Below are 27,646 nucleotides of genomic sequence, written 5' to 3'. Positions count from 1 at the left end.
TCCGAACATTCAAAGCACACAGGGATGTTTTTTTTTTTTTAAAAAAAAAAAAAAAAGGAGAAACTGAAAAAGCAGATTTTAAGATCACATTAATGCAGGTCCACTAGAAAGGAATTGAGTTTCTAAAAATAATGCTACATTCCTCTGTAGCAAAACTGGGAGGTAAAAAGATTAGCTTCTCAGCTGCGCACCCCCTACACACACACACACACACACACACATTTGGAAGACACTGTGCCATTTTTTCTCATCTTTTCTACAGATTAGCACTTGGCTGGATGCTCGTTTAACTAGAAAAAAAAAAAATGATTACCTTTTATTGCCAAAGAAACCCAGACACTGTTGTGTCTTGGAGTTGCAGTGTTGTTCCTGAGTAAGGCTGTCTCTGCTTCCTGATAGCACATATTAGTTTCCTGTTGCTGCTGTAATAAATTAGGACAAATTCAGTGGCTTAAAACAACACAGATTTACTGTCTTACAATTCTAGAGTCTGTAGACTGGAAATCTCTCTGGTCTGATATAAGGGGTCACCAACAGTTATGCATTCTTTTCCGGAAGCCCTAGGGAGAATCTTTTCTTTTTTTTCCCAACTTCTAGAGGTGACTGACATTTCTTGGTTTGCTGTCCTCTTCCTCCATCTTCAAACCCAGCAAGATAGCTTCCCTTTGATCCTGCTTCCGTGGTCCGTAGGTAGGTACCAGAGCTGCTGGTACCTACCTATGTCCACTTTTAAGGACACTTTAAGGACACTGAGCCTATCCAATCCTCCAGAAATAGCTCCCTATTTCAAGGTCAGCTGACTGGCAACCTTGACTCTCCCTTTTCCATATAACTTGATGTAGTCACAGGTTGAGGGGACTAGAATGCAGACATCTTTCAGGGACCACCATTCTGCTTTCCATATGGGGTAAGTTTAGAACCAGAAAAGAAGCCAGGAGATCTAGCTGAAAGTGCTGGGAGAAGGTCTGTGTCCTTCTGGACTGGAATACGAATGACGACATTGTGGGATCAGAGCCTACACTTCTGGAGGGAAAGGCCTCTCACGTACTCAGCTGCTGTTATTTTTGTGTCAGAAATGATGTGTGACTTGAATTGAAAGCTGTGTTGCTACTTCAGAAATTCTAGGATTTTGAGGTTTATTTCTCCGGTTATACTTTATGTGTAAACCAGAGCCACATGGAGACAGATTGAGTCATGCCAGTCGTGAAGCATGGACTAAATATTACAGCACCATTTGCCTTTTCTTACTCTGTTATTCTCTTTCTCGGAGACATTCATCAATGTCTTTGCTCTTTGAATATCTTTATTTTTTGATATGTCTAGCCTTCACACTGGAGTTCCATGGTGCTGAGTTCTGTTCCTGTCGCATAGAGCCATTTCCACACAGGTGCCCCAGAATCGCCTCTGATAATCTTGTTTGGGGCTGGAAAGACACCTGTTTTAACCCTCCAGAAGCTCTGGTACCTACCTAAGGAGCATCAGTGAGGACTGAGAGAATCAAATATTGACCGTATGAACAAAGCTGATCAGAATGCAGAGCATGTGCTACGGGTTTCTGCAGAGTGGTTCTGTTCTTCCTTGAAGATGAAACCCTGCTGATCACTTTTTCTAGGTTACCCAGAGCCTACTTTAAGCTCTCATTGTGTGTGTGTGGGAAACTCAATCGTTGTCCCCAAATGAAGGGACAGTAAATGTTCACCATCTAACCAACAGACAAGCTTTTGTGTTTCAATGTGGATTACTTAGAAATGAGAAATAGAAAGCGATTTCAAAGCCAGCTAGGTGTGATCATGCCTGCAGTTTGCAACTTGGTTCCTGTTCACAGTTTGCAGACACTAAAAGGCATGGAATTCAGCTGCCCTCACCTTTTGGCTCTGCAGGTTGGAATTTTTTTTCCTTTTTTGATGAATGTGGCTGCATTGCCATTAAAGGGCAGGAAGCTTTGTTGAGCCCTGCCTCTGGAGCCCAGCTGCACAAGCAGCTGCCCATGGTGGAGAAGAGAAGCAGGGAACAGAGCAAGGATCAATTGTTGTAGACTAAACCACGCTGCAGGGTGGGGTTAGGGAACTCCATCCTCCCGTATGTTTGCAATGTGAGTATGGCCATGAAGGAATTCAACGCTAACTGCTCACACGAGTCAGTCACTGCAGTCCTGCCCCTGATGTCATTAGACCTCATTCCCCAGCCTCCAGAGACAGCCTGGCACAGACCTCCCAGCTGCCTGCTTATGACCAATAAACATGCATGTCATGAAAAACACCGGTTGGAATAAGCAGAGGGGCAACAGCAGTCACACCAGAACTCCTCAGGGGTTTCGGAGACTTTCCTTAAACAATGAATGTAATATCTTGCCTTTGAAAGAAAAGAAAATGTAAAACTCTCCATCTAAAACAGTCTTCCCAGAGCGGTTTTATGATTGGAAATGTGTTACTCAGGAAGCGTGCTAGACTAGGCCTTAGAGTGTGCGTGAAATGCATGCTTCATGGGGAAAACGTGTATCTAGATTTTCATCTAGCATCTAGCTGAGCGTTTCTGAGGCTAGTCTGTCTAAGGAGACCTGTGGTTCTCGGCTGGAAGTCAGCACACCTGGCTCCTGTTTCTCTGCGCACCACCCTGATCTCATTTAATTGCATGGCTTTTGTTTCCTTACATCAGATAGGAGCTTTGATAATTCAGTTCCCAAGGGACTGAGCTCACCATATGGAACAGGCCCTTTTGCAAAATTTATATATGTCCTCACAGGGTTTTAAATTCACAAATGTACAACTCGAAGATGGAACCATTCCATTTCATGATTCTCAAAAAGTACACGTTTCTCCATACCACCTGTTTGTTGAAGGAACTGGACAATTCTCCTGCTTTGAGGGTGACTTGCTAGTCACCAAACCTGGTGGCTTTTTCATAGTGTGGGGGCTTCTCCACCTTCTTGTGTGCTTTAAGACAACTTTCCAAGACTCTCTGCTCTCATCATTTTATACTCTCCCTCTTCTCTGCTTCCTTTAATTTCTCTTGCATGTCTTCGATTTTTACTTGCATATAGACAATTGCTAGATTGGCCCTACTTCTGAAATCATTCCCTAATACCCAAGGTAATTGCTGCCTCCCACTCCTCTTCTACTGACCTTTGTGTTTGACACCAGTGAGTGATCTCCTTAGAAATCATTGGTCTCCATGGCACTGCTGTGTCTAAATTCCTCATCTACATTCACAGACACCTCAGCCTCCTTCGTTCCCTAACTCTTCTTCCTCTTGCCTGTGTTCAAGTGGCTTCTCTAGTTTGGGGTTTATTTGTTTTGTTTTTATAAATTTGCTCTTTTTTTTCTGAACCTTTGCACTTGTGATTCTTATCTTACCACTTGTTTGACTATTACATCGATGTGGATGACCCATGAAGCCATATCCCTAGCTCTGCCATCTCTAGAATTCAAGACCCAAATGTTCAGCTTCTAAGTGTCTTCACATGGAGATTATTTCCACAGTTTCCAATCCTTTCTGTTGAAGAAAAAATTCCTAATCTTTCTCCCACTCAAGTCTTTATCCTTCTTGATTACCTTTTGAAGAATGGAGGGGTTGTGATGGGGTGTGTGTATGTGTGTGCACATGCATGTATGCCTGTATGTGTATGCATGCATATTTTGGGGAATGTGGAAGAAGGGATGTAAAACATTGAATTGTCAATGATTCTTCTCTGGCCTGACCTTTGTTCTTCCAACGCATTCACCTGGTCACCAGAGCTCATCCAGTCCCCTCTGGAAGGTCTCTAACAGATGAACCTTCTGCCACTGCCTATACCAGTATTCTTACAATAGCTAACCTATTGGAGCATTTATTAAGCACTTTTGTGGGAATTTTTTTTTTTTTTTTTTTTTTTTTTTTTTTTTTTTTTTTGAGAGGGAGTCTCGCTGTGCCGTCCAGGCTGGAGTGCGGTGGTGTGATCTTGGCTCATTGCAACCTCTGCCTCCTGGGTTCAAGCAATTCTCCCACCTCAGCCTACTGAGTAGCTGGGATTACAGGCATGTGCCACCACGCCCAGCTAATTTTGTATTTGTTTTAGTAGAGACAGGGTTTCTGCATGTTGGTCAGGCTGGTCTCAAACTCCTGACTTCAGGTGATCCGTCTGCCTCGGCCTCCCAAATTGCTGGGATTATAGGCATGGGCCACCACACCTGGTCAGTAATTTTAATTATTTAATCCTCAAGATAAACTTTTGAGACAGGTCTTGGTATAAGTCCCCCTATTTACAGATGATGAGACAGCTCCTTGTGTTAAGAGATTTTCCCAAGGCCACACAGCCAGAGAGTAGCAGAGATTTAAACCCAGGCACTGTGGCTGCTGAAATTACAACCTTCATTGTTTATCTACTGAATCACCTAACAGTTCTTACTTCCCACATCTCATTCTCCTGTTTTCTTTTTCCAAGTGTCTCAAATTCACTCTCCCTCTCTACATATCTGCCTTTCAAAATTCTACTCATCTAACATATTCCAGGACAGTTGTCTAATTCCTTCAGCAAATTGCTGGCATGAAAAAAAAAAAAGTGTGGGAGGGAGCGCAGTTAAGTTTCTCGGGGGCCTTCTGTACCATAATAACAAAATGTGGCCTATGCACTATCTTCAGATTTTGAGAAGAGCAAAGCAACTGTAAAAGACATCTTTAAAACTATTTGGGAAATTTGAACATGTGTTAGGAATCAGGAGATATTAAGGGAGAGCTGGTAATTCTATTAGGCATAATAATAGGTTAGTGGTTATGTTTTTTTTTTTTTTTTTTTTTGAGACGGAGTCTCGCTCTGTCGCCCAGGCTGGAGTGCAGTGGCCGGATCTCAGCTCATTGCAAGCTCCTCCTCCTGGGTTTATGCCATTCCCCTGCCTCAGCCTCCCGAGTAGCTGGGACTACAGGCGCCAGCCACCACGCCCGGCTAGTTTTTTGTATTTTTAGTAGAGACGGGGTTTCACCGTGTCAGCCAGGATGGTCTCGATCTCCTGACCTCGTGATCCGCCCGTCTCGGCCTCCCAAAGTGCTGGGATTACAGGCTTGAGCCACCGCGCCCGGCCGTGTGGTTATGTTTTAAAAGATGGAACATACTAAAGTATTTACAGGTTAAATGACATGACAAATGGGACTTGCTTTAAAATACTGCAGCAAACCAAGAAACGAAAACGTGGAAGTAAATGAAACAATACTGGTAAAATGTTGAAAAATGTCAAAGCTGGATGATGCGGGTACCTTTTGTTGTTTTCTCTACTTTTTGTGTTTGAAAATTTTCGTACTAAAATCTGTTTGTATTTGTTTTGTTTTGTTTTGTTTTGTTTTGTTTTTGAGACAGAGTCTTGCTCTGTCACCAGGCTGGAGTGCGGTGGTGTGATCTCAGCTCACCGCAACCTCCACCTCCCGGGTTCAAGCAATTCTCCTCTCTTAGCCGCCTGAGTATCTGGGATTACAGGTGCATACCACCACTCCTGGCAAAGTTTTGTAGTTTTTACTAGAGACGGGGTTTCACCATGTTGGCCAGGCTGGTCTCGAACTCCTGACCTCAGGTGATCCACCTGCCTCAGGCTCCTAAAGTGATAGGATTACAGGCGTGAGCCACCATGCCCAGCTCATAATCAAATCTTTTACAAAATAATAAACACTTGTTTTTAGAGCCCCAGTGAAAGACTACCTACTCCAGGAAGCTTTCGCTAATGCCCTGTCAGAATTCATCGTTCCCTTTTGGGGGCCTGTTGCACATTTGTGTTGTGTTATAATCATTTAAATGTGTGTTCATCCAAAAGACTATACACTCTTCAAAGGCACAAGCCATATTATGAGATGGGTCATCTTCACATCCCTCCGAAAACTGGTCATGGCATCTTAACCCCTGGTGAGTGCAGAGTAAACACACTTGTTAAACAGGATGCGCTGAGTGTCCTACGGATGGTCCTACAAATGCCATATTTTTCATTTTCTGTCATTAATGAGGACCCACTGTAAAAATATCTCTCTGTTCTCATCACCAGAAATAGTTGTGCTTCTCCTGGTTTATTTTTATCATATGGACACTTTGAATCTTGTAAGTGATCATTTTCCCTCTTTGTGTTGCTACTCTAAAGCTTAGAATTAAATTTGTGGCCCACCCACAGCAAGGGTACAGGCATTTGTGGCGTGTGTTTTGTGTGTTGGCTTCATTCCTGGACTCTCTTTTTAATTTTCCTACTTTCATCTTCCTTTTGTTGCACATTGCACTTTGACTTCTTTTTTCTGTAAAACTGTAAAAATGTATAGGGACTCTATTAATTTCTTGGTGCAATCTATCAGGATATAACTAGTGTTCATTCTCTACCATCGTTGTTCTAGATAGAAGATAGCAAACCTTTTTGTGTCTGCTGAGTAGGCAATGTGTTAAGTACTTTACATATTATTTAAATTAGTCAGTAACTCTGCGAAGTGGGTATACGGACTTCATTTTCACAGGTGATAAGACTGAAGCCAAAGAGTTCTTTCCCAAGCTCACACATCTGATCAGTATCAGACCCTGGATTTGAACTTCTTTCTGCTCCTTTATACAGAGCCCACAGACTCCCTTCCTTGATATTTCCATTTAAGTTTTGCAATTTTGAAATGATGTTCCTACTGAGACTTCAGAACACACAAACTATCCTTTATTAACATTTGTTTCATTTCTTAATTTCATTGTGCATCTATTTCATGGTATCTTTTTATATTTAATTTTGCTTTATTCTCTCCTCTTTTGAGCATACTATAAAAGATATCCATAAAAATAAAAAAAAAAAAAAAGGAAAGAAAAGGAGTGGTTTGCCCATTTAGTATGTGTGTCTGCAGTGGCCACCAAACTCAGAGCACTTTTTCTCACAGGGCAGTGTTCTGGTTGAGAAGAAGGGTTTGGGATTCAGGGATTATCAAGTCATCCCATGGTAACAAAAGAATCCCACAGAAATGGAAGTTTCAGAAAACAAGCCTAGCTGATTATCTATTTAGAGATCATTCTTGACCCAGCCGTAATATCCCCTTCACTCATGCAATGACAGTGGTATCACTAACTAACATTCCTGATGTGCTTACTCTGTGCCAGTCACCATACTGAGCAATTTGCTTGTATTTACTGCCATTTGATTTTCACAGCTATACAATGTGAGAGGCGTTCTTATCCTCCTCCTGTTTCAGAAGTGGAAGCTGAGACTTAGAGAGGTCAGCGTACTTGCTCAAAGCTACCCAGCTAAAGAGAAGTGGAGCTGAATTTAGAGCCAGGCAGGCCAACTCTAGAATTGGCCTTTGTAATCACGCCTGTGGTCACTACCGTCCTTTCTTTCCCACCACTGTCTTCATCAGCATGTCCATGAGTCATCGCCACATGTCCATGGGCCACGCATTTCTGAAGACTTAACCCAGAAGCCACTCTCTTCATCAAGCCTCTCTCACTCTTCTCTTTCCAAACCTCACCACTCACTGTCCCTTCTCAAAACTTCCATAGAACTTCACCTCCCTGCCCTGCTATCTTTGTGCACTCTCCTTTTCCTGCCTGCACTGAGTTATTGATGCATGTTTCTTTTTTTCCTTTCACCATTTTATTCTTTTTCTTATGAATGATGTATTTATTTATTATTTATTTATTTATTTTTATTATACTTTAAGTTCTAGGGCACATGTGCACAATGTGCAGGTTTGTTACATATGTATACATGTGCCATGTTGGTGTGCTGCACCCATTAACTCATCATTTACCTTAGGTATGTCTCCTAACGCTATCCCTCCCGCCTCTCCCACCACCCCATGACAGGCCCCGGTGTGTGATGTTCCCCACCCTGTGTCCATTATTCAATTCCCACTTATGAGTGAGAACACGTGGTATTGGTTTTCTGTCCACGCATCTTAAGTATCTTTCAGCTCTAAGCTTCTCGGGAACGGGGTCTCCATTTCATTCATCTTCATATTCCCTGTGGCTCTCTCAGACAGTGCCCTGCCCTCAGTAGATTCTTATTAAATACCTGGATAGAAAAAGATACTTACTTCAGCCCTTTTCTATCACCAACTTTCAGTTAGTTAGTGCCTTATCTACTAAGGGCAATCCAATGATTTGTAAAGGTACATGTTTGAGGCTTATAGCACATTACCTAATTTATCCCAGTATTGGCCACTGACCCAAAGGAGAAATAAGAATGTCTGCCTTTCCTCAGTCCATCGGTGTAATTTGATAGAAGTTAATAACCCTGGGCTGAGCATGGTGGCTCACACCTGTAATCCCAGCACTTTGGAAGGCTGAGGCAGGCAGATCACAAGGTCAAGAGATCGAGACCATCCTGGTCAACATGGTGAAACCCTGTCTCTACTAAAAATACAAAAATTAACTGGGCTTGGTGGTGCGTGCCTGTAGTCCCAACTACTCGGGAGGCTGAGGCAGGAGAATCACTTGAACCCAGGAGGCAGAGATTGCAGTGAGCCGAGATCACACCACTGTTCTCCAGCCTGGTGACAGAGTGAGACTCCATCTCAAAAAAACAAACAAAAAAAAGTTAGTAACCTGAAGTTTAAGAATAACAATAAAGAAAAAAATCTTCTTTGTCAGATTAAAATAAGTATTCATCAGAAATACACACTTATCTAACCTTTTTTGTGGGGGGAGGGGCTGGATTTTTCAGGAGTTAAATTCACCTGTGGTAGAAAGTAAGCTAAATCCCTAGATAACAAATCTAAATAAGATAGATCTGATTTTGCTGTGTTTATAATTCACTAGGGTAAATCTTGCTTTTATTTTGCTTTATTTTTATTTTATTTTGAAGACAGGGTCTTGCTCTGTCACCCAGGTTGGAGTGCAGTGGCACAATCATGGCTCACTTCAGCCTCCCTGGCTCAAGTGATCCTCCCTGTTCAGCCTCCTGATTAGCTGGAACTACAGGCCCACACCACCACACTTGGCTAATTTTCTAAATTCTTTGTAGAGACAGAGTCTCCCTATGTTGCCCAGGCTGGCTTTGAACTCCTGGGCTCCAGGGATCCTCCCTCCATGGCCTTCCAAAGTGCTGGGATTACAGGCATGAGCCACTGTGCCTGGTCCCTTGCTTTTAGATTGAGTTGATAGTCAGTATTTCAAATATCTCTAAACTTATAACGTAAGGGTGATGACTTTAGAGCAGTTAACCTAACTTCATTACTGTAAGCGTTTACTGATTCACTCGATCAGCCATAGTGAGTCAGATCCTTCCTCTGGTCTCAGCTCTCATGCAAGATCCTGAAGATATATTGGCAAAAAGCAATAATGATACGGACAATAATCAATTAACTCAATAATCAATAATGATACGGACGTCTATAATTTTTCACAACAGTTCAAGCTGGATGAAATCCTTGCCTGTGTTCTATAATTCGCTGGAGGTAGTAACACTGTGGAACTCATTTATGAGTGATATACGTAATGAAATCTTTTTTATACTGTGCTTTTCTGGGAGGCAAAAAAGATGTTTCTGTTATGATTGATAAGGAAGGACTCTTACGGAAATGATTAGCTAGGCAAACACATTTGAATACAGTGGCTATCCAGAACGTGGGAGATATTTTCTTGCTCCTTCTCTGCTTCCAGTTACAAAGTCTTATTTTTCAAGAAGCAAGAAAAGGTAATATATGCACATCTGATATGCAGCTTCCAAGTGATACAAATCTCATCTTTCCTGCTGCGTAGCTGCTTGCTTTTCCTTGTACTATTTTTTTTTATTTTTTGTCATTGAGAGGTTATGACAACATGAGCCATATTGTATTTATAAACATCACGTGTTTCCTTGATATGGCTTGCAGTTTCTGCCAGACAGAACACATGGAAGAAACATTTCTCGTTAGCTCAGCATTGGTTTTAGTTATGCTGATTTCCGGGACAGGAAAAATGCCTTCTACTCAGAATTAACTTTCATAGAGTAGAAACAAAACCTCTGAATGTCCGTGAAATAGTTTTAACAAGAGTGGATACTGCTCCTTTAAACCACATATTTTGACTAAAAGCTTCCTTCTGTAAAAAACCCAAGGCTTGCATTTAGTCACCATGAAGACAGGCAAAGCTGAAAGCATTGGAGAGAGGGGTGGTTTCGAGGTCTCTGTGAGTCTAGAAAGTTTCTTCTAGAAAAGAAAGGCTCACGGAAAATGTAAGGTAAGAACTGTGCCTTTATGATAAGATATTATCTTTAGAATTTTTTTTCATGCTCTGGCACGTTTATCTTTCATTAACTTGTCTTCTGTATTCAAGTTCAATGCAATAGGAAATTGGAATTTTAGGTTTTATTTTAACTTCTTGCACACTGCTTAGAAGAAAACCTCTCTTTGTTATTGACATTATTCTGTTTTTTTGAAATCCACTTAAATTAAACTGGGCTGTCTTCAATCTATAAATCTTGTGGTCTTGTTTCTGGCTAACCTTATAATTTGGAAAAGGATTTAAAGTGCCAACATAGTTTGCTTTTACAGGTCTTGTTGATTTATGTGCTCTGTGACAATTTTCAGTGTTTTTATGAAGATGTTGACTTACATACAGTGTCTGAGGCAAAGTCGATAATTTGAAGGCATGGTACAAACGAGGAGGGAAATTCATATGTGTCCTTTAACATTCCAGGGAAAAATTCTTTGGTATTTTGTTCTTATGAAAATCACTTTAAATTGTAAAATAAAAATAGCCTTTATTCTGGTCTCGAAAAACATTTAAAGAAATAGCAATTTAATCTGTATAAAATCACATTTAAAACTTCTACAGTTTTTAAATAGCAAGCTTGATATAACAAGTCTGTTATATCCGGTTTAGTGATTGCCTGAAAAGGTCTTTGACAGAAATCATGTTTACTTGAGATAACTATTCTGTCAACTCTTGCAATAATTCAGTCACAATATTTTTGCATTGATTTCCTTTAAAGGAATTTAGTAGGAGCAATGTCCTTTTAAATCAGTCTGTTTCCTTTCAAAAGTACATGTGTTCATGCATTTGCTTATTCATATTTCTGTGGGTATCTTTATCCCAGTTTATAGATGAGTTAATATACATGAGAAGTTGTTATCCAATGTGGTTTACATCCTATCTATTATTTTATTTAGTCATCATCATAACCCTATGGAATAGGTACTATTACACCCATTTTACGTTTGGAAAACCAAGGCTCAGAGAGGAACAAGATCAAGATCACACACTTGTAAGTAGCAGAGCTGGGGTTTAAATCCAGGCTGTCTTCCTTGTTTTTAAGTCCTGGACAGCACAGCCTCAATAGTAGCTGAGAGCTTCAGGTCTAATGTTTATGTGGCTTCAGGATAAACTATTTTGTATTTTTCTGGAATTTTATTTTATTTTAGATCTGTAGCATCCAAAACCTAGTATCACACTGGTTGTTTATCCAGGGACCTGGTTACAACTTACTCAGAGCATAATGAAAACAGTGAACATCAGATAGTGTAGAGATAGAGAAAAGCACTTTGGATAAACGGCTCTTTCCTCTTTACTACACAGACCTTTCCTGTTTTCTTCTTTGCTTCATGTGCTGTGTTGCTCATAAAAAAGGTTTCCATAGGACAGAGCAGGGAGCTTGTTTGGGAGCTTGATTTGGGAGCTAGAAAGTATCTTTGAATGGAGACTGGCTAACTGTGCCTGCCCACTGCCCTTCAGTCTGCTCGCAGAGCTCTCAGGAGGGGGCCGGGAAGAATGTTAAGGCTGAAGGTGGAGGATTCTGAAGTTAGGGCAGCTGGCTCAGCTGCCTGAGAGCCCAAACTTCACCTTCAACATTGCTCTTCCCACCTCCTCCTGAAGAGTGAGACATCAACACAGCAGCAAAAATATCCTGGTGACTTGTTATGCAACGTAATTACTGCTAACAGCATCAACAGGGGATGCAGCTGCTCCCAACACAGGCTTCAGGATCAAGGCTTCCAGCCCCAGTTCAGCCTAAAATCCAGGATTGGCTACACAACCAACACAACTCCAAGTTGATTGGAGCAGAACCTTCCTTCTCCCCAGCAGGTACTAGGGTTAGCTCCCGAAGAGTTCTGCGTCGCTGCTGGCTGGAGTGCACATGAGAGGTTTTGCCACATCCCTCTGCCCTTTGATATCCAAACCACATCCCTTTTCTTTGCTCTTATAAGTATAGGTGTTGGCGGAAATTGCCTTTGACTGGGGACATATGTCCTTGCATTTTCAAGTTGCATCCCTTGTACCTACGTATTTTTCACTTGCTGGGGTTTGTTTTTCTGTGTTCTTTGTGGGTGCTCAGCAAGGCATCCCAGACCATACTAGGCTGTTCTCTACCACATCAGCCTAGGCTCCCTGGGTCCCAGACCCAACCCCTTAGAGGGCTTCCAGGGGACCGTGTTTCTGTTGATGCTTTTTCCAACATTTCTCAAATGAGCATGTGTTACTTTTATATAAATTTAGGGGAAGGGAGAAGAACACGCTAATCTTTTAAAAAGACAAAAGTGCTTTTAAGATACATTTTGCCTACTGGTAACACATTTTCTTCTGTCCTACTTTTTCTTGTGGAGCAGGTGATCTCTGCTTACATGTGATTTGCAGAAGTCATAGATACTCTGTCCGCTTTTGAGGAACTAGAGCTGGCTACCGCAGATTTGTAATTGAGAAGACAAACCTGACCTGCATCACCAGTGCTCCCTCAAGAAACAGCCCTGAAACTACTAATAATTTTTTAAAAGACACTTAATGGGTACAGAAAAATCATTTAGAAAGAATGAATGAGACCTAGTATTTGCTAGCACAACATAATGCCTATAGTAAAAAATAATTTAATTTTACATTTTAAAATAACTAAAAGAGTATAACTGCCAGGCGATGTGGCTCACACCTGTAATCCCAGCACTTTGGGAGGCCGAGGCGGGCAGATCACAAGGTCAGAAGATCTAGACCATCTTGGCTAATGCGGTGAAACCCCATCCCTATTAAAACTCCAAAAAAAAAAAAAAAAAATTAGCCAGGCAAGGTAGTGGGCGCCTGTAGTCCCAGCTACTCGGGAGGGTGAGGCAGGAGAATAGCGTGAACCCGGGAGGTGGAGCTTGCAGTGAGCCGAGATTGTGCCACTGCACTCCAGCCTGGGCAACAGATCAAGACTCTGTTTCAAAAAAAAAAAAAGTATAACCGAAATGTTTGTAACACAAAGGATGAATGCTTGAGGTGGCAGACACCCCATTTACCCTGATGTGATTATACACATTGCATGCTGTATCAAAATATCTCATGTAGCCCACAAATACATACACCTACTATGTTGGCACAAAAATTAAAAATGAAAACAAGAAAGAAAGAGGCCTGACGTATTTGGAGTCTTAGGGCTTTAGAAATAGAAAGAAGGTCTTAGGCATCATCTTTTGTAACCCATTGCCCTGTAACTTGAGACCCAGGAGGCCCAGAGTGGTTGGAGTGACATGGTCAAGATCACAAAATAAAGAAGAGGCAAAAATAGGAATGGATCTCAAGTCACTGTTCCCAAGACCAGACCCTTGTCTCTATGCAGTGCCATTTCAGCCTGTTCCCTGCTTTTGTTCTCACCCCTCTGGAGCTTACGGGGTTTGTCTTCTTGATTGATTTAGAAAAACACTATCTATTTGACTTCTCTTAGCCATCTTTTGTGGTCACTGAGTCTAGCCAGCTTTCACTTATCCTCTAGAAAGCAGTACAACTCTCTCTCTCTCTCTTCTGGATTATCTTCCTAAAAGAGAACCAGAAATCCTGTAGTTAGGCCAGAGCTGATTAATTGGAAATGCATGAGCCTGGACTAAAAATAAATGGATTTTAAACTAACCAGATTTAGATTATCCAGTATTTTTTATGGAAGGAGAATAGGCCATCATGTCAACTGAAAAATAGCAGCTGTTTCAAATTATGAGCTACTTTGAATAAAACAATATTGGCTGAACAAGGTTGTACAGTATTATGGCATTGTTTTAAAAAACAGCCTCTTTGCTGTGGCAAATAGCTCCTGCAGTTATGCTGTTTGAAACGTTAATGCATGACTCCTCACATTACTTTCAAAGTTGTCCATTGCTTGGAACCAGTGATTTTAGGTGGCAACTAGAAAAACAGTTCGTAAATGGTAATAATTACACGATGTTGTTTTGAATGAATGCTGGAAAGACTGGTAGCACAAAGAACTTGAGAGTTAATATCCATTAATTCCTTAAGTCACAACTATAATTCTTAGTCACAACTAAGGAGAAAAAAGTCAATTTAAAACTGACTTAAAGAAAATTATTAAATGAGTACTAGTACAGCTGATATAAAGATAGAGCCAAAGTGGTGATGGTATCTTGTTAATGTGTGAAGTATAAAAACCAAGGCTTTAAGATGAAGCCTAAATTGAGGGTTCAAGGAAGGGACGGGGTAAAACTTGATTTAAAAGCATACAGTTGGCCAAAAAATAAAAATTGGATGTCCAAATGAATTCTAATTCTTCTCTAAGAGTTCTCAGGACCATCAGCATGTTACTATTTGGGAGAAAAGAAGAGCTACTCATTAAATAGTTTTTTGAGCAGATTTATTTATTTAAGGTCTCTCCAGATAAAAGGTGTTACTACCTAGCTTTTCATTGAAGCTAGAGGACCTCATTCCAGTTTTTTTTTTTTTTTTTTTTTTTTTTTTTTTTTTTTTTTTGAGGCGGAGTCTCGCTCTGTCACCCAGGCTGGAGTGCAATGGCCGGATCTCAGCTCACTGCAAGCTCCGCCTGCCGGGTTTACGCCATTCTCCTGCCTCAGCCTCCCGAGTAGCTGGGACCACAGGCGCCTGCCACCTCGCCCGGCTAGGTTTTTTTTTTGTATTTTTTAGTAGAGACGGGGTTTCACCGTGTTAACCAGGATGGTCTCGATCTCCTGACCTCATGATCCGCCCGTCTCGGCCTCCCAAAGTGCTGGGATTACAGGCTTGAGCCACCGCGCCCGGCCCCCTCATTCCAGTTTTGCAGGCAGCACTAACTCACTCCATATTCCTGCAACAGAAAATATGTTTGACTTAGTTGATCGACACATGTATTTGATTTCTTTCGTCTTCTTCTTTTCTTGTGACATCAAAGGTCGTGCTTTGCCTTGTTCTGATTTCATTCTTTGAACCTGTTCCTTTTCATGCACCCTTGACAGAGTAGGAAGAGTTCCAAAGAAAAACACTAACAACAAAAAGGAATCATAGCAATGCCAACAATGGGGCAACTCAGAAATAGCAGGGGCCTGATCTATAGGGTGCTTCAACTTCGATGCGTGTCAGCGCCTCTAAAGCATAGGATTGATGGTCAGGGTCTGATAGCTTCATCTAGAATGAGCATTTAGTACCAGTCCTTGCAGTCACTTGCAAGGAAGGAGGACACGGAATAGAACATTTTGTAGATGGTTGACCCCTTGCAGTAGGGACTGAGGGATCATGGTGGATACATCATGGATGGAAATCCACAAAGTGGAAACCGTTTTTGCTTGCCTTTAAAAGCAAATCTAAAAATATATTTTCTAGCAGCTGTGTAACTCCAAAAAAAAAAAAAAAAAAGTCTGCTCCACTGCAGCGCAACTTACTCACCAGATATCTGCAGGGTTCAGATCTTAATGCTTCAGAAATTTGTTGCAGATTTTACTGTATATATTTAGACCGAGGAGCCTATTAGCTTGCAATCTGAGAGAACCTCTGCATTTTCATGAAAATGAGAAATGTGGCACTGTTGGCAACCTCGGGCTATAATTATGTTAATCTGACCATTTTAAGACTGAAATATGTTGTTTTAAAATGTTTCTGTATTTTTATTATTCGTAACAATGATCTGAAGAAATTCACTGAAATGCTAATAAGTTTCTATTCAGTGTCACTTTGAGACTAGAGCATAAAAATGAGTCAGATGTGGAATTTTGATATTTTTAATTTTGGCACAGAATTTTTATCGACAGATATGTACTCATATACATAGAGTATCTTAATATAAAAACTACCCAAATATAATTTTATATTTTAAATATAGATACAGTGAGTATATGTGCAAAGCCGTCTCGGCAGATATGTGCAATAACAAAGCATCTCTACGTTTGCATTAAATTCCCAATTTTTGCTATGCCAAAAATTAATTTTGAGCATTATTACAAGATAAATGTTTTTCTATCAAGAACCATGCTAAAGCACCCAGCTCCCTGTCTTTAATATAAATGTGGGACAGGACTAGAATGGATAATGTAGTTGAAATTCCGAGAGCCTCTAAACACATATCTTGGGCTAATTAGTTCGGTTTCCTCTTCACCAGTCAAAGCTTGCATTCTGGCCACAGACAAGTAATGACACGGATGCTCTTTTCATTCACAAAAGAGATGTTCTCCCAGGTGGTAAGATGGGAAGGAAAAGAGAATGATCCAATGCCAAGATGTGGGTAATCACCCATCTCACAGTGATTATAGATAATTGCAATTTGAGTCTATTTGTTGTTGTAACACTATGAAATGGATTGGGAGTCTTTTATATAGCCTGATCTGGGTTCAGAATGATCAATTAATTTGGGAACAGGAATGAGGAAAAGTACTTTTTTTTTTTTTTTTTTTTTTTTTTGAGACAAGAGTCTCCCTCTATCGCCCAGACTGGAGTGCGGTGGTGCAGTGGTTCACTGCAACCTCTGCCTCCCGAGCTCAAATGATCCTCCCCGCTTAGTCTCCCAAGTTGCTGGGACTAGAGGTGCATGCCACCCCACCAGGCTAATTTTTCTGTTTTTTGTAGAGATAGGGTTTCACCATGTTGCCCAGGCTTGTTGCGAACTCCCGAGCTCAAGCAATCCACCAGCTTCAGCCTCCCAAAGTGTGGGGACTACAGGCGTAAGCCACCATGTCCAGCCTGGACTGTTTTCTCAAATATGATGTCTTTGAAATGTAATACAGTGTGATGTTCTTACATTGGCTGCATCCAGAGTCCTCATTCTTTTGCCAGTTCTTGTACCTCAAAAACGAATGTGTCATTCATTTCATCCATCTGTGACTATATGTAAGTGAGCATTTTCCGTTTTATTCATTTTCTTCTGCCTCACAGCTCACTGAGTAGACCCCTGAATGTTTGCTGGTGATATTAATAATCATGCGTGCACAGTGACACAACAGTGATGGAACTCATTAGGTATTCACAGCACCAGAAGAGAAAGTGCAAGAAGGTTTTACTGAACCAACTAAGGAGCTGAATCAGGGGCTCAGAGAAGTTCAGTGTCAGGACTACAGTCACAGTTATGAGACCATAGCCAAGAAGAGATTCCCAGCAGGGAGAAACCAAGCCTTTTGAGTCATAATCCGGTGCTCGCTCCACCACACCCCACTGCCTTCCTCAAGATGATGGTGTGGAGGAGTACTGATTGACGAGGAGGATTAAACCTTTTTTTTTTTTTTTGAGACAGAGTCTCACTCTGTCGCCCAGGCTGGAGTGCAATGGCGTGATCTCAGCTCACTACAACCCAGGCTGGAGTGCAATGGCGTGATCTCAGCTCACTACAACCTCTGCCTCCCAGGTTCAAGTGATTCGCCTGCCTCAGCCTCCGTAGTGGCTGGGATTACAGACACCCGCCACTAAACCCAGCTAATTTTTGTGATTTTGGTAGAGTCAGGGTTTTACCATGTTGGCCAGGCTGGTCTGGAATTCCTAACCTCAAATGATCCTCCTGCCTGGGCCTCCTGAAGTGCTGGGATTACAGGCGTGAGTCACTGTTCCCAGCCAATTAAATCCTTTTTAATTAAAAAAAAAAAAAAAAAAAAAAGGAAACTAATTTGTATACTTCAGTGCATTGGAGGAAAGGTCGTCGAAATGGCCCCAGTGTCTTGCTGCCCTAATTTAAAGAAATCCCCTCTATTTATTGTCGCTTATCTTCCTGTCCTCTGTGGAAGAAATATTGCTCTAATGTTGCTTTTCAGAAAAGTAAAGATAATGCAAAAAAAAAAAAAAAAAAAAAAAAAAGGGGGGGGGGGGGGGGTGTGGGGTTGGGGGGAAAAAAAGCTTTCTTTCAGTCTGGCGCTTGATTCTTTTTGAAGTGAGTTGAAAGCTCTTGGTGCTAATCAAGAACTTTTGGGGGGGGTGGGGAGGGGGGAACAGGATTGTATTCTGTCACCCAGGCTGCAGTGCAGTGGCATAATCATAGCTCACTGCAGCCTTGAACTTCTGGGCTCAAGCCATCCTCCCACCTCGGCCTTCGAGTAGCCAGGGTACAGGCATGCACCACCATGCCTGGCTAATTTTTTAAATTTAAATTTTGCAGAGACAGGGTCTTGCTGTGTTGCCCAAGCTGGTCTCAAACTCCTGGCTTCAAGCCATCCTCCCGCCTTGGACTCCCAAAGTGCTAGGGTTATAGGTGTGAGCCACCGTGCTCGGCCCTAATCATGAACTTTGAAAAGTGCTCCGTAGATTACAAAGCATTTTCTTCACTTGCCTTACCTCCTGTGTGGGAGGGAAGTCTTTCCTTCCTGGAGGCAATGGGTAAGAAGAGCAACTAGACAGTGTGTAGCTCCTTACTCTCTGCGGGCATTTCATCATACGGAGCATGACTTACTGACTTGCTGTCCGTTCTGTCCATGAGCTACTCAGTGTCAGGAGTACAGGGCTTGACTTAAACATAGGGATACTCAAAGGCCCACCTGGCAGTTTGTTATTGGGACACAGGGAAGCAGATCATGTCGCTGAAGAGGAGGCTCCTGTCGGTATCAGTACCTGGTGGGGAAGAAGGGATTGGTCAATATTTGGCTACACTCCTTCAGCTGTTGGTGCAGCAAAAGGCACAGCAGGGTGTGGGCAGAGATGCCTGCCAAGCCCAGCCTCAGGGCATGTACAACTCCCAAACTGGTTGTCTTTAAGGCTGTTATTTATCCAAATAAGGAGAAGCAGTGGTTTTGCTGACCATCTCAGATTTCCAAGCCATGTTCCCTGGCTGGCTGACTGACTTGCTATTTGAACTGAAAACACAAAGGTATTCCTTTGAAATGGAGCAGTCTTGTGGGGCTCGTGGGTACCCTGGAGTCATTACTTGGAAGAAGTTTTTTTTGTTCCCCACATTTGTAGATAACATGAACATGGGTTGGTCTATTTGACCCGTCTCTTGTGACTCTTGCAACACTCGATACAGATGGACCTGATTTGGGACAGAAATAATACTCATTTTTAGAGGTTCTTGAACCACTGCTCTCCTTTGAAGAGGATTCAAAGGTCAGATCTCCACACTGATTTCTTAACACTAGAATGCAAGATTATTCTAGCACTTCATAGATCCTGGCCATTATCTGACTTCAAGCAAGATATTTGAAGTCTCTGAGCCCAGTTTGTTCATCTGTGAAATGGGAATTATAATGTATCTGATGGAAATGAGATGAGAATTAAATGAGGTAATTTTGGAAAGCATTGGTAAATAGGAAGTTACCCAAAATATTCATTTTCTTCCCTATTTCCATCTTCTCTTGGCAGATTTAGTTGACAATATTTATAATAGAGAAATTCTAGACAATTGTGATTGCTATCCAAAGGATTTAACCAAGCTTACGGTAGAATGGAGATTGTGATGTGAACGTTCAGTGACCCTGTGTTACCATGTCCCTCTACTCACTAAAGCAGTGGTTCTCAAAGAGCACTCCCTGTACCAGCAGGTCATTATCACCTGGGGACTTGTTAGAAATACAGATTCCTCGGCACCACCTGAGACCTACTGAATCAGACACAGTGGATGTTAGACCCGGTAATCTGATTTACCAAACTCTCCAGGTGATTCTGATGCCCACCGTCTGACAGCTGGGGAACCACTGTCTGAGAGTAACTCACTTGTTGGGTCAGTAGTCTAGCCATTCCCCCAGGGCACCTGGACTTTCCTATCCCTTGTCCTTGACCATGCCTTTGTTCCTGCCTGGAATACCTAAGAAAGGGAGCTTTTTCTTACCTACTGAAGTTCTACTCATCATTCATGAACCCACTCTCACCTCTTCAGAAAGGTGCTCCTCAGCCACCCCAACCATAAGAATCTCATTCTTCAGTGAACTACCAGAGTGTGTGTCTGCTGCACTCGCCTGACACTTGGCAAAGTTATTCTTGCTTTGTCATATCTTAATGTTCATGCACATGTCTTATTTTTCCTACTAGAACATAAGTTCTTCAAAGGCAGAAATCATGTCTTACAGATCCCTTTTCCCTCATCAGTCTTAACACTGGGCTTTGTATATAGGTAGCTACTCAGTAAATATGTGGATCCACAGAATCTCATCATTGGAATGGACCTTAGAGAAAATCTGCATGAGATTTCTTATTTACAGATAAAGATAGGGATGTTGGCCAGGTATGATGGTTGATGCCTGTAATCCTAGCACTCTGGGATGCCTAGGCAGGAAGATTTCTTGAGACTAGGAGTTTGAGGCCAGCCTGGGCAATGTAGTGAGATCTCAGCTCTACAAAAAAAATTTGTTTTAATTAGCTAGGTGTGGTAGTGCACACCTGTAATCCTACCTATTCAGGAGGCTGAGTTGGGAGGATCACTTGAACTGAGGAGTTCCAGGCTTCAGTGAGTTATGATCACACCACTGCACTACAACCTGAGTAACAGAATGAGACCCTGTCTCTTTAAAACTAAAAAAAGTGAAAAGAAAGAAAACAATATTAACACCTGGACCAGAATGCTGGTTCTGGGATTCCCCATCTGGTGTTCTTCCCCCATCAACCTGCTGCGCCGACTGTGGGAAAACGCACCTGGGGGCTTTCAGAGCCGCTGGCCTGGCCCCCAAACTAGCAGGTGCTCTCGTGTTCTCTGCCACAGACTCCAACTAAACCCAAGGAAAACAGATGGGTTTTCAAAGCTATTGTCATCTAATTTATAAACCTAGAACCTCGTAGATTTTTTCATAACTAATGAAAACTGGGAAAGTACACATTTTTCATTCATAAGCCTATAAAATTGTGTAACAAATGGCATCAACTCCTAGCCTTACACGCGAGAATTTCCCCAGCTCGCACACTCAGTACACCTGGGATACCCATGGAACTTCTTTTATTTTTGAATAAAAGTTCACAGTGGGGCATTCACAGTGGAGGAGGTGGCTCCTCTGAACCCAGGAAGAATTGGCACGAGGGCTGTTTTAATCTGGGTCCCCATCATTGTTTTTTTCATGTTTATTTTGAGGAAAAATTGAACCTGGCAGATCTATGAATTATTGTCTTGTAGTATTACCCTCTGGGACTGTTCCCTCAGACAATCCTTTCTTCTCTTGACACATGGGCTGATGTTGTTCGGCTGAGGATCAGAATAATGGCACAACTAAAACACCTTTCATCAGAAGTCATCCGTAACACACCTTTTAAAATTGGCTTCACAGACACAGCTCACCTTGTGCTGTTTTTTCTTTTGCTTGGTAATAGAACCTACACAAATCCTACTGAGATCAATATGAACACAGCAGAATGCAGGCAATGGAATGGGTTCCTGTAGAAGGGCTAAGACGGTAACCTAGGTCCACAGAGTTGGTTTCAGAAAAGCTGTGATCTAAGAAGGAGGAACAGTGAAGGGAGACATGAGACAGGCCTGAAGGGGTTAAACCTACTAGGGAGCAATTGGTAGTGAGAAGCTGAGACCACATGAGGCCAGGAGAAAGGAGTTATTACAGAAACAGACATCCTGGGATTTGAGTAGCTCCGTTGTGAGAAGACATTGACAGACCACGAATAAATGGCCATATGGTTTCCAACTTGACATCTGCCATTCCCCAATGTGTTTGCCACCATTTACTCTCATGGGCTCTGAAAACCATCTATCTTTTAAACTGCAATTGTATAGCATGAAATTCTACATAGATCAACATCAATTCATTGTTTAAGTTTAGGTATATCATATCATCAAACTAAAATATATATACATTTTAATTCTCATGTTCTAACCATCCTAAAGCTATATAACACTCTACCTAGCTGTTTTCGTATCTATCCTTTAAACTGCAGTTGTAGAGCATAACATTCTGGTTTTTTTTGGTGGGGTGGGGTGGGGGGAGATAGAGTCTTGCTCTGTTGCCCAGGCTGGAGTACAGCAGCGTAATCTGGGCTCACTGCAGCCTCCACCTCCCAGGTTCAAGCAATTCTCCTGCCTCAGCCTTCCGAATAGCTAGGATTACTGGTGTGTGCTACCATGCCTTGCTAATTTTTGTATTTTTAGTGGAGATGTGGTTTCACCATGTTGGCCAGGCTGGTCTCGAACTCCTGGCCTCAGGTGATCTGCCCACCTCGGCCTCCCAAAGTGCTGGGATTACAGATGTGAGCCACTGCACCCGGCTGTATAGCATAAAATTCTACACAGATCAACATCACCTCATTGTGTAAATTTAGGTATGTTAATATCATCAAGCTAAAATATGTATACATTTTAATTCTCACGTTATTGTAATCATCCTAAAGTTATATAGTGCTCTAGCTAGCTATTTTTGTTCACAATATAATCAATTTGGTCAGTCCCTCCAGTGAAAAGAAAGAAGGGCATAGAGGGCAGCGATGGAGACCCTGTGCCTCTGTGGGCGGTGCATGCATCTCTGAGGGGCGTGGTCCTGGGAATGTCACCCCATAATATAATTAGGGTTATAATGGTAAGGGATTTTAATCAGCTAAGGCTCAGATATTTTATTTTATAAATAATCTGGTGCCTGTGACTGATGATGACCTTGTGCATGTGTCTGTGTGTATATACACATATGTGTATACATATATATAACTTATATGTACATATGTGTGCATACACGTATGTGTATACGTGTATATAACTTATGTGATATGGGGATATCTATATAGTACTGAGTGATGTATAATATAGATAGGTATATATAAGTATAATATATATAAGCATATATACTGATATGTCTTAGTTAAATATAACTAATATTTGTGTAACTTACTCATTTTGAGGCAAGTAGATAAAACCTAATTGTAAGTCAAGAGCGGCTCTAAATCATTAGAGCTGAAGCCCATTGAGATGCCCCAGTGATTCTTTTCCTTTGCTGTGAAATCTGGACCGGTGAATGGAGTGAGGCACTTCGCAGACAGACTTGTTCGTGTTTCACACCAAGGCCAGAAATCGAATAAGGAATCCGTCAGTGATCATGCGTGGGTAGGCATGAGGAGAATCGTTCTTTGCAGAATAGCTCGCAGTGTGCTGAAGTGCACAGCAGGTCACATGCAAACAACCGAGGAAGCTGGGGTTCTTGCTGCTTCACTGCTTAGCAGCTATGGGAAGCTGGGTGAGGTTCTTAACTCCCTGCACTTCTGTTTCCCAACCATTCAAGAAGACATAGGATACCTGTCCTCTGTCTCACTGAGTTCTGGAGCCCATGAAATGTCACAATTGAGAGCCCTTTGTAAACTGCAAACTGCTGTGTGACTATTGGAGTGTTTGTGGGTGGGGTATGGTGAGCACGGGGATTTAAAATCCCTTGTTAGAATATGAAGTGTCACAAGCAAATAAAGCAATATATCCTATATGGCAACATGTGGTTGACAAGTTAAATAGGAGTTTCAAGAACTGTCATAAAGAGAAAAATAAAGTCTAAGGCACTAAAAAATTGTAGTTGGGTGCTGTAGATAACTTACTAGTATCCAATCTAGAAAACATTGAAAGGGAGTTGTGCATAAAAGAACAAGGTCCGTCCAGGAAATGGGTGGATGTGCAGAGATGGAGATAAGAGAAGGAGTTATTTGTACCATCTGTTGCAAGTGGTATAAAGAAGATATCATTTTACAAACTGTAACTATTTTCGATACAAAAGAAGGTTGTCCTTGGCCTGGAGAACACAGGAGTAGCCCAGCAGAAGATTGAGTATCAGTGAGAAGGACATTTTTCTTTTATCCATCCTACAGCACTGCACAGTTATTGATTGTGGCTTGGAAGCGAAATGATTTATTTAACATTACTTCTTTATTCTGTTCCAGATTGAGATCTTTAATCACTGTTGGGCCCAGGACTGGTCAGCCAGGTCTGGCCACTGGAGGGCTCAGTAGAGTTCCTGCATCAAAAGATTTATAGAAATAACGCTCATCTTAAATATAGCCATAAGCTAACCGCTGACTGGACCATCTCTTTCCTGGGAATTAAATAATTTTGGCAGCAGTCTGTCTGTCTGCCTCATGTCTGGGAGACATTCCATTTACAATCAAATGAAACAATAGGCTAACTAAAACCTTACAAATGGCAATCTTCCCAATTTTACCAATGCAAACAAGATGAATTTGAAATTTTTTCAATGTAATAATCCCTTCCCTTCCTAATATCATCTTCATATCTATAGGTGCAGTTTAGATTTTCTTTGAGCAAATGTAATTTTTTAAAAGCCAATGAAGAAATAAATATGAAAGGGAAAATAGGAAGGAATATGTGTCACAATACTATTGGCTTTACCGGAGCATAAGAATTATTTCCTGTTGAGGTCATCCTGAATATTTCCTAGCACGTCCATTCTTAACACTGACTCAGAAAGAATACATTGCTTCCACTTTGCTTTTAGGCCTAGTCAATGAAAGGAAGAGGGAAAATGAAGAGTAGGACACTTTATACGCTGCTGGGAAGAGTAATGTAGCAATGGCTGTAATGTCCCAAGGTAGAGCAGGCAGAGAAGGGTCTGGTGAAGTCATCAAACCAAAGCGTGGGGGTGTTAATGGTTGCACACATTCATACTGAACCAAACTTTGTGGTGAGTTAGCCTAAACGAGCCCTTCTCTGGAGAATGTGCCTTCCACTGAGATTAAGCCACTGGGTCCTAGATGGCACCAGGACACCAGAATATTGTTTAGGAAATTGGCTTGTCTGGTGCATTAGTGGGTACTCTGGGGCCTTTGGAGATTGAGCTCCACCTCTCTCTTGGGTGAACTCCGTGCTTGCTAAAGAGCATTTAACTTATCCTGATTCACCGCAGGATTGGGCTGGCTTTCAAACTCCTGACAGTGAATTACTGCTCTGGTAATGACGAATCCATGCGTGCATGCTACAGACAGTGCCCTGGGGCATTTTGAAAGTGAAAGGAAATTGCTGTGAACCTGGCAGGAAGGAAGGGAAGGCAGAGGTAAACCAGACTTCTCGCATTGAACCCACCGACTCTCATTTTAACAGGGTCAACAGAAGCCACCTCTCTCTAGCGTAATCAACAAGGTTTCTTGTGATTTTTTGTTTTGTTGCCTTTTTTTTTTTTTTTTTTTGAGACAGGATCTCACTCTGTCACCCAGGCTGGAGTGCAGTGGTGTGATCTTGGCTCACTGTAGCCTCTCAACCTCCCAGGCTCAAGTGATTCTCCCCCCTCAGCCTCCCAAGTAGCTAGGAACACAGGCATGCACCAGTATGCCCAGCTAAGTTTTTACTTTTTGTACAGACTTAGCCTCCCTATGTTGCCCAAGCTGGTCTCAAACTCCTGGGCTCAGGGAATCCTCCTGCTTCCACATCCCAAAGTGCTAGGATTAGAGCTGTGAGCCATATAGCACCTAGCCCATAGCAGATGTGGGATAACATGTTGAACATGGCATGACTTTCTTAGCCAAGCAGCAGAGATACAGAGAGAGTTCACTGCTCTGTTTCCTGGGGGACAGCCTGACCCCAGACCCTTCACAAACAGTCACTGGAACAAGCAACCCTGCCCGTAATAAGCAGGTAAAGAAGAATTATAAGAGCCATGTCTGTTAGCATACCTCACGCCATAAAACAGGGTCTTTGGGGGATGTGATAGGGGCAGCATCGCGGCGTAATCAGACAAGGGGGACCACCCCTCCAACCCCCTTCCTGGAACATATGTGCTTGACCGAAGACACAAAACCTGCCTAATGTGTACCAGATTCATCAGAAACTGATAGTGTGTGCCTCCCATACTCTGGTGAGAAATAACAAACCCTTGCTGATTAGATTAAAAATCAAAACAAGAGCTTCCACATTCCTTCTACTGTTTTCCGACCTCTTAGGTGGCATCTGTTACAACCACTTCACCCAAATATCGTTCCTAGTGAGACATCTTAGGAGGGTGGCAATGTTACGTGCTCCATTTGCCCCCTTCTTTAATAACCACAAAGCGATTTGATGGCAGTAAACAGTTTTTTTAGAAAGCCTGCAAAGGACTGGATTTGAACTTGAAAGACGTCATGGAATTCTTTTGGTCAGCAAGAACAACCTCTAAAAGCCTTAAAATGTTTTTAAAATGCACAGGCTGCCCAGAGTGTGGTAGTCGGGTGTGGCGTGAAGCCAGTGGGGCTTCCAGCCCAGTGTGTGGAGTTCCTTGTCACCGTATTCCCACTTGGATAGCTTTCGGTTCCACCCAGTCCCCAAGGGCCCAGAAAACATGATGGTGATCAGAGCCAGCCTGTGAGCGCAGGAGGTGCTTCCTTTCTCCCCGACCTTTTGCTAGCAGTGCATCAATTCCCATCCTCCGCTGAGCGCTGCACAAGTCACTTCGTGTTGTGGACACGCACCTTCTTGTACCTGTTCCCCTGGAAGAGACCGGCTGTGCTGACAGCGGTTGTACCCAGAGGTCTCTGGGGATCGCCTGCCTCTCATCCTTCATCTTGTTTAGGGTAGGGCAGAAGGGCTCTGGTTTCCTTTCCAGAATCCCCTCTGCACAGCCATGGTTTGCCCTCTCTATCTTTCCTTCTCATTTCAGATGTATTTTCCAGGGTGATTGCAGTTCCTTGCCCAGCTCTATGTAGGACTGATTAATGGCTGCTACCCAAAGTTCAGCCTGGTAAAACAGGGCTGGTTAATTAACAGACAGCTTCCTTATCTCCCTCATGTTTTCCCTCTGGTATTAAACTAGGGGAAGAGGCTTATGTTTCCTTCAGCTGTCAATTCCCAGACTTCAAGTCTGGTAGCAAACTGGGTGTTGGGTGCTGGTCTAGGTTTAAGTAGCACCTTTAAGTCAACAGAAAACTGATCTGAAAGTTGGTTCCTCTGGATTGAATATGTTGGGTTTTCTGACAGTTTCATTTCTCGGTGGCTGGTTGTTTGCCCTTTTTAATGATCCTGTTTGCCTTAGGTGAAATATATTTTGTAATATTTCCTTTGCTGTTAACCCATTTACCTAGGCCGTTTAAAGTTCCTTCACTGGTGTTTTCCCTGTAAGCAATTGTTGAAGGACTGAGTCACCCGTGAGGTAGCCTGTGGTTGGATGTGGGCTGAGGTTATTCAGTGACTAATTTCCAAGGGGAGGAGAAATTGACTTATCACGGGGAGGGTTACTTTTTATCCATGCCACTGTCAGCTTCTCTCTGAAAACTGGGTATTACAAAATGGTCTTTATTGGTTGTGAACACTCGAGCTGAGAAACATTTTAGGATCTCTGTGTCTTTTGTGATGATTTTGTCTCTGAAGAGGAAGCTGTCTAAAATATTCAAGTGTGGAACCAAGGATTTAGATGAAGCCAGCAAACAAAGGAATCATGTAATCAGGACCTGAGCGAATGTGCTTACTCACGGCGTTAGGTACACAGGTGATTTCCTTAAGAAAAAGTAAGTGGCTTTAATTCTTTGAGGGTGAAAGAATGTCATAAGATTCCTTTTCAGTTTTCTCTGCTTACTTCACTGTGTGGTCTGATTGAGTGATATGTTTACAAATTCCAGACTTGGAAGGGTGGGGTTTGAAATACAACAAACTGTACATAATATTCCTTTTCCACAAGAGATATATATATATATATATATATATATATATATATATATATATATATA

At 42.1% G+C, this 27,646-nt stretch overlaps 1 protein-coding gene across 7 annotated transcripts in view; it reads left to right on the top strand.

Moving 5' to 3' along the window:
- The window catches only part of KIAA1217 (KIAA1217 ortholog), an 890,216-nt gene that overhangs the window by 740,787 nt on the left and 121,783 nt on the right, over nt 1-27,646 (top strand). For 2 of the 7 annotated variants that reach the window (XM_025397474.1, XM_025397475.1), the window contains exon 1: nt 9,802-10,132. The exons of 4 other annotated variants lie outside the window; for them this stretch is intronic. The gene's annotated coding sequence lies outside the window, so the exon portion shown is untranslated. Of the gene's footprint in view, nt 1-9,801; nt 10,133-27,141; nt 27,428-27,646 lie in introns of those variants that run through there. One more of the 7 variants, XM_025397476.1, reaches the window with a different exon arrangement.

Source organism: Theropithecus gelada, chromosome 9 (assembly GCF_003255815.1).
Source record: "Theropithecus gelada isolate Dixy chromosome 9, Tgel_1.0, whole genome shotgun sequence".
Taxonomy (NCBI): Eukaryota; Metazoa; Chordata; class Mammalia; order Primates; family Cercopithecidae; genus Theropithecus; species Theropithecus gelada.
The sequence above is the reverse complement of the archived record's forward strand: the minus strand, read 5'-3'. Positions and strand labels throughout refer to the sequence as shown.